Consider the following 13464-nt stretch of genomic DNA (forward strand, 5'->3'; position numbering starts at 1 on the left):
TCTTTCCCTTCCCACCCCCACCCCCATTGGGTCACATGCAGTGTAATGGAATCTCCTTATCAGATTTACAGTTGCAGGACAGGTTTTCATATTTACAGCTCCCAGGCAAAGTTCCACTTCCCACAGACTTTACCTCTGTCATCTTGAGGTGGCACCTTCCTCTGACCTCCACTATCTGGCTGCTAGTTTCTGAGGACCCACTTAATCGCTCTGATTCCCAGCATGCTCTCCTCCCAGGCTGCTTCTTTATTCCCCACACAATGCCTACTTTACAGAGACTGTAACTCACTCTATTACTCCTCTTTCACTACACAACCGCACACTCAGCAACTGAAAACAACATACATTTATTACTTCAGTTTCCCTGGGTTGGAAGTCTGGGCCCGGCTTGCCTGTGTCCTGTGCTCAGGGCCTCCCAAGCTGGAATCCGAGTGTTGGTGAGCTGCATTTCTTTCTGGACGTTGGGGCCCTTTTCCAAGCTCACAGGGTTGTGGACTGTATTCAGCTCTAGGTAAATGGGACTGCGGCCACACTTGCTCACCATTTGTCCACAGGGGGCTGCTCCGCAGGTCCTTGTATGTGGCCTTTCTCAGGCTTTCTCACAACATGGCGACTTCCTTCTTCAAGGCCAGCAGGAGACCCTTGCTCTGTAATATCCTCACAGCCGTGACCTCTATCACCTTCGCCATACTCCACTGTCTTAGAGCCAGTCACAAGTACAGCCTACATTCAAGGGGACAGGATTATTCAAGAGTGTGACTCTTTGGGATCACCTAGAGTATGTCATCCACAGGTCTCGGGCCATTGCCAACACTCCATTATTTCCTGGATACTTCTTTGCTGAAATTTGGGATGTTGGCCAAAATTCTAACAAGATGGAAACCTAAGTGGGGATAAGAGACAGAGGGACAGGTGGTGGTGGGAGGAAGGATAGTGAGAAACAGAAAGAGAGGCACTCTGCTTTCCTCATGGCACCAGGAAGTTTTCTGTTTGATACAGGCACCACCTCTCCAAATCATGGAGGCAAAGTAGACGTATGACATAAGCTGAAAGAGACACTGGTTATTCTTGGTCGTCTCCATCTGCCTTGTAATTATCATCAGTTCCTTTAAAATTTTGGAATTTGTTGGTTCCAATGTTGTCTTTTCAGTGTTGTCTTTTTTTTTTTTTTTTTTCCATTTCTTTGTATAAATGTTAGAATGAAGTTAGGGAAAACTGCTAGCTTCATGACGCTTTGAACCAGATGTCTCAGCCAAGTCAATTTTCAGCAGGCCTCCACTTCTGTCTTGAGATGAGGTTGCTGCCTTGTTTCTGGCCCTTACAGAGCAAGTGCAAGATTGAATACAATGCATTTCCTAGGATGCTCCTTGGATCCACTATAATACCACAGGGAAACCAAAGAGTGTGCTAGTTTATGCCTCAGGACGCTATGGAGGTCAAAAGTGTATGTGCATTTCTGTGGCCATTTTGTCCTCATGATAATCTAGTGAAATAAATATTAGACCACTTTAATAGAAGAGGAAATGGAGGCTTTGACTAGTCTGATAAATTTCCCAATATCACACAATCCGTGAATAACCCACAGATTTCTGTCATGTCATGCTCTCGGGGCAGGGGGCATATCTACCGAAATGTTAAGAGGCATTTAAGAAGAGTCCACACTTTTCTCCCCATTTTTAATTCAGTCTATAACCTCACAACACTAATACAGCAATCAACTACAACTTTCTGCAATTGGGAGTTTTTCGTGGCTACACAGAGACAAAGTTCTCATTTCTGTGATGATACCACACCACCTTCGCCACAAATTTTAAATCCTCAAAAACAAAGCAAGTCAATTATCAAGGGATTTGATAGGCATTCAGAGCAGTTCTCACAGTTGGGCTCTCTATTCAGCCACAACTTTGATACCTTGTCTTGCGTGGCCCTGAAACAACCCACACAAAATAGGAACATAAGCATGTCACAGTAGACTCCCCCTACCTCTGCACTTGGCTCCCATTGGGAAACTCTTCAGGGGGCAGTGCAGCTGGATGGGGAAGGACATGGGTGCTGAGGGTGCCCAGGTTCGAATCCTAGGCCGTTGCCTGTCAGCTGCCTTAGCAAGAAGGTTATGCACAGGATGGTGGGACTGTAACAGACAGCCACTAGAGGTAAGTTCTTAAATAGCGAATGAGACCAAAAATTTGGGAGGTGTCTTACAAAATAGGAGACCACACAGCATGTCCCCAGGTGGACGTACAGACTCCTCAGGTACAAAAACCAACCCGAGCACTTTCTTTCTTTTTTTTTTTTTTTTTTTTTTTTTTTTTTTAATGTTTATTTACTTTGGAGAGCGAGAGCACACATGTGCAGAAGGAAGGAGACAGACGACCTGAGGCAGGCTCTGCAGTGACAGCAGAGTCCTATGTGGGGCTCAAACCCACCAAATGTAACATCATGACCTGAGCCAAAGCCAGACACTTAACTGACTGAGCCATCCGGGTGCTCCAACCCCAGCACATTCTTAAGTGTTTATAGATCATCAAAGGTCAATTTCTCCAGCATACTAGTCTCATGAGGCCCAAGATTGAGGCTCCCCTTAGGCCCATTCCTGCAGAAATCTTGGTAAATCACAAAATCTTGCCAATTAGCCATTTCCTGAGGTTTAGTAGTACTCAAATGTCATTCCCAGGCCAGCGACATCAGTATCGTCTGGGACTTGATCAGAAATGCAGATTCTTCGGCGACACCCCAGACCCTACTGAACCAGAAACTCTGGGGATGAAACCCAGTGATCCGTTTTAACAAGCCCTCCAAGTAATTCAGATGCACATGAATGTGAGGGTAATACATTCTGTTCTTCTACACGTGTGTTTCTGTAGCATGAATGACCCCATCAGTGATTGGCTATTGAGGCCTGGTGTCACTGACATGTGAAAACTGCATGCTATATGGCACATAATTGCACATTAAAATTTTACACTGACATGTGGAAATCGCATGATGGTTTTCCCCATATCCTCGGTGGGTTTTCCTGAGCAAGTGGGGCTGGAATCTCAGGAGAAGAACCATAACCTTCAGTGGGAATGGAGAAGGGCCAAGGGGCCACTGCTGCCTTACCAGCAGGAACTGTTTTGCTGTGTTCTGAGGGATTTTAAAATGAGCACCTGCATCCAGGGTTCTTCCTTCCCCAGTAGGTGCACCCTAGCCTTATGGGCTCTTAGCTTGTATGAGGTTGTCCTGCCTCCTGTGCTCACCTTGACCATAGCCCCACTGACTCAGAGTTCATTTCCATTTCTCTATCTCCACACATGCCAGCACTGGTGTAGTTGAAGAGTTACCAGCTTCTCATCTCTATAGCTTTTATGCGTTTTTTAAAAATGTCTATTTGAAAGAGAAAGAGACAGAACGCGAGCAGAGGAGGGGCAGAGAGAGATTTGGAAGCAGGCTCCAGGCTCTGAGCTGTCAGCACAGATCCCCAGGCGAGGCTCAAACTCATGAACCAGGAGATCATGACCTGAGCTGAAGTTGGACACTCAACTGCTTAAGCCACCCAAGCGCCCCTCATTTTAATATCTTCTGGCAGCTTGCAGCCACTCAGCTGCTGCCAAGGTAGTCCACATGACCTCAGATAGCAGTGATTGTCTTGGTTCATCAGAGTTGCATGAAATTTGAAAGGTCTGCTTTGGTCCTATTTTTAGGTTAAATTTTGCAGAGGACAAAATATTCTGGGAAGTGTTATTTTGCGTTACAGTAAGAAATGCCTATATGTGTAAAGTCTCTGGCATATGGTAAGGGCTCAATAATTCTTTTCTTTTTAAATTTTTTAAGTTTATTTAGAGAGCGCGTGCGCACAATCGGGGGCGTGGCAAAGAGTGAGGGAGAAAATTCCAAGCAGGCTTGGGGCTGTCAGCCCAGAGCCTGACGTGGGGCTTGATCTCACAAACTGCAAGATCATGACCTGAGCCAAGATCGAGAGTTGGATGCTTCATTGATTGAGCCATCCAGGCGCCCCTCAATAATTCTTTTATTAACCCATGTCTACCATACTCTCTCCTTGAAATGCTGACCAAAAAAAGGAGCCAAGAAAACCCTGCAGTGACCATTTCAATGCAAAGCAGAGGAATTTTCATAACAAAACCGTGCTTACCCTCTTGGGCCAATACGTGCAACGACGTTCATTTGGAGCAACTCCTCTGCTTTCTTTGCATTTTTCTTTTTCCACTTTGAGCAGCTTTTTCTGAGACCTGGGCCTATTTTCTCTACTTCTCTGCACTCAAATCCTTAATTACATTCAATCTCTTTCTCTGTGACTGTAGAACATCAGGCACTTATTCTTAGAGAGAAACAGCCAAGCAGAAAGCAATTATCTTGGCCATAGTTCCCTGATGTTTACAGAGTATGGCACTCGGACTTGAAATCTCCAATCACCTTTGCTGGCAGAGACTAGTTTAGTCTCCTCATCTGCCGAGAATGGGAACGGAGATCTGGCTCCAGGTCTAACAGCAAGATAGTCTGGCCATGAAAGCCAGCCAGGTGTCCTGGTGCCTCACCAGTATTCCAGTCTCTTAATGTGTGCTCTCTAGTCACACCCTGCCTTATGAGGTCAGTTCTAAATTGTTTCCTTGGACATGGGGGTCACTGGTCACCACTGGTGGTCTGCAGGTCAAATTCAGCCCACAGACACGTTTTGTTCGCCGTGGAGTATCTTAAAGACTGGGAAATTTCACAATTAAAAAGTCCGCTTCTCTTAAAGATTTAGAACATCTGGCAACGCAGTTAAGATCCCCATATGGGTCTAGGTATAATCAGCAGGAACTGAAGGGCGCCCCCCCTTCCCATCATGACAAACGCGCTCAAAACTTCCATAGTGTCTACCACTCCCTCTTGTTTTACATACACACACACACACACACACACACAAGCACCTACCCACACAAAAGCACACACGTTCTATATTAGTCTTCTAGGGCTGCTATCACAAAGTACCGCAGGCTGGGTGGCTAAAACACCACAAATGTGTTTTCTCATAGTTCCAAAGGCCAGGAGTCCCAGATCAATGTGCCAGGGCTATTGGTTTCTTTCGGGCCTCTCTCGGAGGCTTAGGAATGGCTGCCCTTCTCTCTTTGAGTTCGCATGATCTCTCTTCTGTGTCTGCATCTTACAAGAATACCAGTCTTCTTGGATGAGGTCCCACCCTGATGACCTCCTATTTACTCAGTTTCCTCTTGAAAGGCCCTATCTCTAAATACAGTCATGTTCTAAGGTACTAGGGGTTAGTACTTCAACATAGGTATTAGGGAGGGGGACACAATCCATTACCTATTCCTGCCTCTTCTTACATCACCTACATGACCCCTAAGGCCTATGAATCTGCAACTCTGACAAGCAGTGACACTCAGAGACCATTTCCTCCGTGGAAGCAATGGTTTTCAAATCATTAAGCCATAGAATCTTCTAACAAAAGTTAAGATAATGGGCCTCCCTATGGGAAATTGGATTTGAAGACCATGATCTAATCCAAATTCTTCAGTGTATGTATGAGAAACCGAAGGCCCATCCACCTGCCCAAAGCCACACAGAGCTGAGAGCAGAGCTCTCCTGTCTGCTGCCTCCCACAGTTCCTTCTCTCTGTCTCTTAACAGGTCAGAACATCAGTGGAACTGGACAAAACTATTGTAAATATATTCTAAGGCCATGAAAATCCTGATATTTTATTGGTGGGAGGAGCCCAGGTCTAGGATTCAGGAGGCCCAGGTTCTAACTGTGCTTTGCCAGGACTGGCTCTACAACCCTAAAGACAAAGAGCTTGACCCTCTATTCCTCTTCATGTACAACACAATAGGACCAGACTCATGGGCTTTAGTGTCCTTTCCGATGCCCAAATCGTAGGATTCCAGAATGTTACACTTGAAAAATAAAGCTGAGCAGAATTACTCTCTATTTGTACAAAAGAACTCTGTGCTAATTCTTGTCCCAGATGCATATTTCCACAATGGGCAGGCTCGCCTTCCCCATCTGCAGAGCTCCTTGCAGAGAGGCCCTCAGATCTTGTCTGCTCACCACCAAGATCACCTCAGCATCCATCGTGCCATCACAAAAAAGGAAAAGGAAAAATGAAGAGTATCTTCTACAGAAGAGGTAGCACCATGGGACCCACTCTTTTCTCAGGAATGGGAACCAAGCATTTTGCACCACAGGAAAAGTAGGAGCAGGAGTGTGGGAGGACTCGCTATGCTGCTTGGGAACTGCAATTATACAGCTCCAGAGGAGAGATGGCAGGAGTTTGTTCTCCAACCAACTTTCCAGTGACCGTGAGCTTCTTACTTCATAAGTTTGTCCATCATGAGCCATGCTAATTCACACAAGTAATTCCTATCCTTTTGAGCCAAAGCCTATGGCCCCAAACATCTAAACTTTGGCTACCACGGACACTCATGCTCTCTTTCTCTTCACAGATGTACAGCTAGACTACATTTTCCAGCCTCCCCGCAGTTAGCTGCAGCTAGAGAACTGAGTTCTGGCCAAGGGAATGTGAGCCAGGTGTTCTGCGTCTTTTCCAGGCCTGGTGCATGGAAACCTCCCCATGTGTGATCCTCACTCCTTCCTCCTCTTGCAACAAAATGGAAAGGACTCTGGAGACAGAGTGGAGGGCTAGGCCCCAGATGAGTGAGCCTGGGTCCCTGACTAACTGTATGTGACAGTGACCTACCCCTACCTGTACCTTCACCGGCCTGTGATACGGGCAAGAAATAAATTTGTATGCTGCTTCGTCCCTGGGCTGTGGGCATCATATGCTTCAGCAGCTAGCATATTAACTTCCTTTCATACACGCATCCTTTAAAGTACATGACAAACCTACTCCTTGCCTACTTGCCAGACCCTGAAATAAGTGAGGCTAGCTTTCCTCTAAAGGTTACAGGATGACAAGTCTATCTTCTCCTCTAGTGTTTTCCTCCTCTTACCCTGATTTGAGCCATGCCTTAATAGGCTATCCTGGACACGTTGCTTCAGGACTGGGTTTTGCACGGAAGAACTCACTGAGAATCTCTTTTCTGGCAAGAGTTTCTGAAAACCTAAGCCCTTGGTAGATCAGAGGAGTGTCCCAACATCATCAGCATATTTAGGAGACATGTCCTCGGTTGGGGGGTGGGGTGATTGAGAGAACTAGAACTTCTCCACCTCCAAGCTAGGAAAATATTCCACAAGCAGTCTCTCTTTCCCTCCACAGCAGAAATAAGCCTCCATGCCCTAAGAGATCCACTGTATCTAATGCATTAACCTATCTCGTACGCATCTAAAAGAGGACTAGTTATGTATTGCCCTTGGGAGAATTTTAAAATTTGCCCCTGAGTACTGTGGTTTGGATGAGGAACTCCACTTAAAAAAGACTGGCTAGAGAGGAGGACAGGAGAATCAAGAGATTACAGGCAGGGAAGGGTCCTGGTGAGCGGGGAAAGGTGCCAGGGAGTCAGCAGAGTGCCAGGTGGATGAGACAAGAAAACCTGGCCTCGTGGAGCAGGGAGAGTCCAGGGAGGTGGCAGGACCCAGTGGAGGAATAGGCAGCATGGCAAGTCACAGGTGTCTTTGTAGACTCTGGCCCTCGGGGGCTCTGAGGCCATGAGAGAGGCCTTCTTGAAGGAGAGAGGCTGGCAGAAAGAGGGTCGTCCAAGCAGCAACCTGCAGGTCCAATTAAGGATTCTCGGGGGCAATGAACATCTCTGTGGATATCTTTGAATACAAGTCAAGCACTTCCTAAAATTCCTTCGTCTTTTCCATTTGCCTGTCAGACAGCTATTCAGAAGGCCTAAAATGGTTAGGTGAGGTACTGATGAGTCAATGCTTTCTGATGGCAAAGTCTTGAAACAGCCTCTTTCTCAGGCCATTTTCTCCCTGTGTTGACAGAGAAACTATCCAAGATACTAGCACAATCCTTCAAGTGCAAAATCAGTCCTTTTTCTTTTTTCTAGTCCTTTTTCTAGGACCTCCTAGAAAATCTTGCCGGACCACCAGTGTCCTCCTGACAGGATGTGGCTGTTCCTTCATTTTATGTTTTGCCAGAGGAATCTCTTCCCTTAATGTAATCCGACCCTGGAACTTTATCCAAACAGCAATCCTGCACTAAGGGTCATAAGAAAAAGAGTTTTGCTACAAAGATTTCTAAAGACAGGCACTGATAACTGTGCACAGGGCAGGCAAACCCATCGTCAGAAATAAATATGTAGTGAGGAAATGAAAAACAATGAAGTAAAAATCATAAAGTGTTTGCAGGAAAAAGGCATTTAATAACTATAAAGTGTTAAATGTGGGAATTAAGTAATCTTTAATAAAGTGTGCACAGCACATATAAATATGTAATTATATGTATAGCTTGAGAAAGATTCATGTGTCATCTCTAGCCTGGGGCTTTGCATTCTAGGTGGGATGTGGGAAAAAGAGGAGACGGTACAGATCAGCCTAGGTTATTTAAGACCCTTGAGGGAGGATTAAAGAGTAGAGATGGTTTATTCTGATCATGAAATGAAGGGAAGTCTACCTACCTGTTTTCAAATATCTTAGATGTTTGTGTCAGGACACAGGCCTGCTGTGGGCCATGTGGGCCATGGGCCTTCCCAACTCCAACTGTTGGAATGCAAATTCTGGCTAAGAACTTCTATCTGAAGTGGAAAGGGAGTCCTGTGCTCTCCATTGCCCTGGGAGCTTCCTCCTGGGATCTCCATATTGGTTCTCCACATCACTGTCTCCCCATCCCATCCACTGAGTTAGCATCATCCCTGCCTCCCCAAACCATTCTACCCAACCAGTCGCTGGAGCCCTACCAAATCTATGTCTAACTTACCTGCTTTCCTGTCATCCTGCCCCACCCTCTGGAGTCTTTTCCACTTTGCAACGGCTGTTTAATGGGCCTCCCTGCCTCCCATTGGTCTCCCTGTCCTCGTCCAGCAGGCCATCTCTCACTGCCCCAGAGTTTGCATTCAAAAGATGTATTTTAATGGGATCACTTACCAGCATAGGCACTTGGAGTGGACTGCATGCAGGTTTAGAATTTTTCAAGATAAATAGTATCTTAACAACATCTTCCTTGGCTCCTTTTTGCATCCAGTCTCCTTGGCAGTGTTCTTTTCACAACCTGGCCCAGGCCCACCTCTCCGCTCATTTGCCCCTTTGTGCCCCCACTAAATACTGTGTTCCAGCCATATTAGAGACACTCGCCATCCCTTTTTCTTTAATTTATTTAATTCCAGTTAGTTAACATACAATGTAGTATTGGTTTCAGGAGTAGAACCTAGGGATCCATCACTTACATATGACACCCAGTGCTCATCCCGAGTGCCCTCTTTGATCCTCATCCCCCATGTATCCCTTCCCCCCACCCAACTCCCCTTCAGCAACCCTCAGTTTGTTCTCTGTATTTAAGAGTCTCTTAGCGTTTGTCTCCCTCTCTGTTTTTATCTTATTTTTCCTTCTCTTCCCCTATGTCCATCTGTTGTGTTTCTCACATTCCACATATGGACACTCACCATTCCTTGAACATCCGCATGCTACTCTGCCTGTCTTCTTGCCAATTTCTACACCAGCAATGTCATTCTTGTCTCTTCCACGTGGAATAGGAGTTCTTTTTCATGGTGCACGCCAAACTCCCCTCCTCTCTTAGACCTTCACAAACCTAAGCAGAACTCCCTACTTCCTCCCATGGTCTCCGTAGTGCTTAGCCATGAAATAGCACTTGTCACATATTATAATGATTTCTGTACATGTTTGTCTTTCTCACTAGACTGTCAACTTCTTAAAAAGAGGAACCATATCTCATTGGGGTTTTCTTCTAATCCTTAGCACAGTCTCTGGTATTCAGTACACGTTTGATGAGTATTGACTGAAAGGATAAGCTCCCTGTTCAAAGATTCTATTCCTAGTTTACCAACATACCCAGCATGGCTGGGAGCTGGGGATGTTCAGCTTGGAGGAAGAGGTAGGATCCCAAGAGCAGGTTAATAGGAAGAGAGCTACAACTGCCCTTAATGGTCCCTGCTGGGCATTGTTTTACATCCCAGTGTCTGGATCAAAGGCTGGGAGTTTCTGCACTGTCTACTCCTAAGTGTCATGGCTGGAGCGAAACTTGTTCATCAGCCAGTCTGGCCACACCGCAAACACGTGGGTTGGAAAGCAGAGCCTGCCTCGTTCTTTTCAGGTTCCTATGGATACAGTGCCATGATGAATCCACTCAGATTCATCTGCGTGGGCAGCTGCCCCTTCTGGACTGTAAATACACAGCCAACAGGAGGGGTGGGAGAGGAGGAAGGGAATAGAAAGGGCAAGTAGGGGGAGGGCAATAAGAATTGAGAGGGAGCATATGGCAAAAGTGTGGAACAGGGGGAGGGTTTGGTATGTGTTCCCAAATAAGATAGAATGTATTTGATAGCTTCTTGAGAATCAAACTTGTTAAGTTCCTTGTGCTAAACAGGAAATGTGAAAAACACCAGTGGAAGATTGCCTTCCTTTCTGCAGCCAGGGCAGAGCTCCTGGATATATTTGGATCAGAAGCTTCTAGACCCATCCTTCACAAACATAACTAGGCAGCCAGGCATCCTGATGTTTGGCTGCCCACTTTGCCTTAGTTAAGCAGTCTGTAAACCTAATATGTGGGATCTTTTCCTCTCTTTTGATTGTTTCATTGATAAACATGTACATTTATTCACACAATCATAATACCTCTTTAAACGGCTAGCTCATTACACGTTATAAAAAAATTTGCTGAGAGCTTTCAACAGCCCGATAAGATAAACAAACTGGATTTTTTCTTCTTTCCTGATGAAGAATCTGGGGCATTGATTGGATAGTTCACTGTCTGGGAGCTGCTCAGTGGGGGTAGGGCCAAGACTCACACCCAGGACTTCAATCTCCAAGACCGGGATCCCCACATTCTCCACCTGATGCCGTGCCTGGCGGCCATCTAAGCCACAGGCTGCCTCTCCCTTGGAGCGTAAGAGATCAAGAAAGAGGTGATGGATGAATTAATTGAGTAAGGGTGGGCACGCTGACAAAGTTTTTATAGTCTCCTGGTTTTTGAAAACCCTACATGAGAGTAAAGTAAATAAATGGATGTCTACTAATCAAACCACTGGCTTCTAACTATTTTACTCACCATTTTCTCTGAATTTATAAATACGGCTCTCTGGCCAACACATTCAGGGCTTTTGAATGCAGTTCCTTAGATGCATCGTTCTTGAGATCGAGATGGTGGTATCTGTCCCATGGGAGCCTGGAAGTTGAGTTCTGTGTGGCAGCCTGTAAGTGCCTTCTTGTCTCCATGAGCCATAGGAAGCCCCTGGATGCAACAGGTTGTCTCCTTTTCAACCAAGTTTTATCTATAACTCAAATACCTGTATTGGTGGGCATGGTGATGACAACACAATATGTTTCTAGGACCTGACAATTTACGTAGAACTTTACTGTTTGCCATACCATACACCCTACCCCCTACTCCCTCTCATCACAAGGTCCCCCCTCCCCTGGCCATGAGTTTGATGGCGCACATGTCTCTATTTTAATTTCACAGACTGGATCATGGGACAAAGAGATTAAGGAATGTGTCCATTTAGTACAACTAGAGAGTGGTGAACCAAGAACCACTACAGCCTAAGCTTCTAATCCCAAGTCCGGAACTCTCGCCAGTCTGCCTATCGATTTTGCTGCCGTCTCCCACACCACCACCACCACAAAAACTCTGATGAGACGGGAAAAGTCTACCGCCATTGACAAACACAACTCTGAGCATATGCTGGACATTGGTGAGGCAGCAGGGTCCTCCTTCCAGATGAAAAGTGCAGCACTTCCTCTTCACCTGCATGTGTCTCAGACATAGAGCCTACTGTTCCACTGTGATTTACATTGACTTATCTGTGCCTCCCAAAGGAATAGAAGTCCTTCAACCTGCCCATTGTTGGTTGATGAATACCCTGCAACTGAAGGTGTGGTTTTCCTCAGAGAGGAGGTCTGTAGTTGCTGTCAGATTCTCCAAGGAGTAGGAGAGAGGTTAAAAACCACTGCTCTTCTCTATAAACTCAAGAGTGGTATGTCTACTCTTACCCCGGGGCCTTTCCTATACCAAGTGCTGGCAGACTGGATGGATGTGTGTGTGTGCACAGCTCTATGCTTTTTGTAAAGCTCTTATTCCACAATTGACTGAACTATTCCGCAAACTAAAGGACACTAAACAGGATCCAAGCCATGGGACCGAATTTTAGGGAGAAATATTTGAAATTGAAAAAAGAAAAAGTTGACTCTCAATGCTATTAAATACAATCCAACTGATGCCCACCCCCCCACTACCTTGTTCTTTCAGTCTTTCTGCCAACTTAGTCTATCACCAAGCAAAGACGAGGACTTACATATCCCCAAACTCAGGAGAGCGGATGGAGAAATCAGATGGCATGTGTTCCAGCCCTGACTGGTTATACATTTTACGTTTTACAGCTATTTCCCTGTCAGAATTACAAATCTCCAAAAAAATTCATTTTAAATGAAGCCTATCAGAAAATCACAGATCAGCAAAATGTGTCATTTTCTTGACAAATACTGAATAACTAAAGAATACATACACATTGTGGTTTTACAGACTATCCGAACTATGGAGCAATTTGAGACTTTGGTCCCTCATCCCTGAGTGCTGGACTGATTTCAAGAAGATAATTAAAGCCAACGGTACCTGGCATATGAAATTAAACACCCATAGTCTCCTGTCCGGGTTTGGTAGGTCAAAGATAATAAATCCATCATAAACCAAGACAAAGGGCCACCAGGGAGAGACCAACCCCTCTCAAGTTTAAATGCTGTCAGAACAGTCAGTGTAGATACAGGATTGGTAAACACGCCAATCCTCTCTCTAACCTAGACTGAACAGCCTTGAAGGAAAACTGGCCAGGCCTTTCAACATGTTGGCCAGACCCAACCCCTGACAGCCTGAAAACAAGCAGAGAAGGGGAGAGATGGGCCAGAGAACAGTGCTCGTCTGTCCTGCCAACATTCAACATCACTGTGGCCAGAATCTGTCGTTGGATGTTTTCACACAGCTATCGATAAGCTGTACACGAAAACTATCTGGAGGCTGAATCTGACTCTGGGATTTGGTGTTAAATTCCAGAAGGTATAAAGTATCCCGCCAAGGACAAACTTTTACAACCTTACATTCCTCTCCTAGTGATTTGTATTCTTTTCCTTGTTAGATTATGACAGGGCGGCACAGTACAATCGATGGACTGAATGTCACATCAAAAGTCCTAAGGTCTAGTATCTGTTTAACTGGTGGACAAAAGACAACCTAGTGTTCAGGAGGTCAATTCAACTCACTTCTTGCAACATTGTGATAAGAAGAAGGCAAATTCTTTGTAGTTGACCATCTCATTTCTACATTATCTTATCTTCACAACTCCTGAGGTAAACAGAACTGGTATTAGGGTTCTGAGTGTACAGATAGGAAATTGA

The sequence above is a fragment of the Panthera uncia genome (genome assembly GCF_023721935.1).
Source record: "Panthera uncia isolate 11264 chromosome A1 unlocalized genomic scaffold, Puncia_PCG_1.0 HiC_scaffold_17, whole genome shotgun sequence".
Classification (NCBI taxonomy): Eukaryota; Metazoa; Chordata; class Mammalia; order Carnivora; family Felidae; genus Panthera; species Panthera uncia.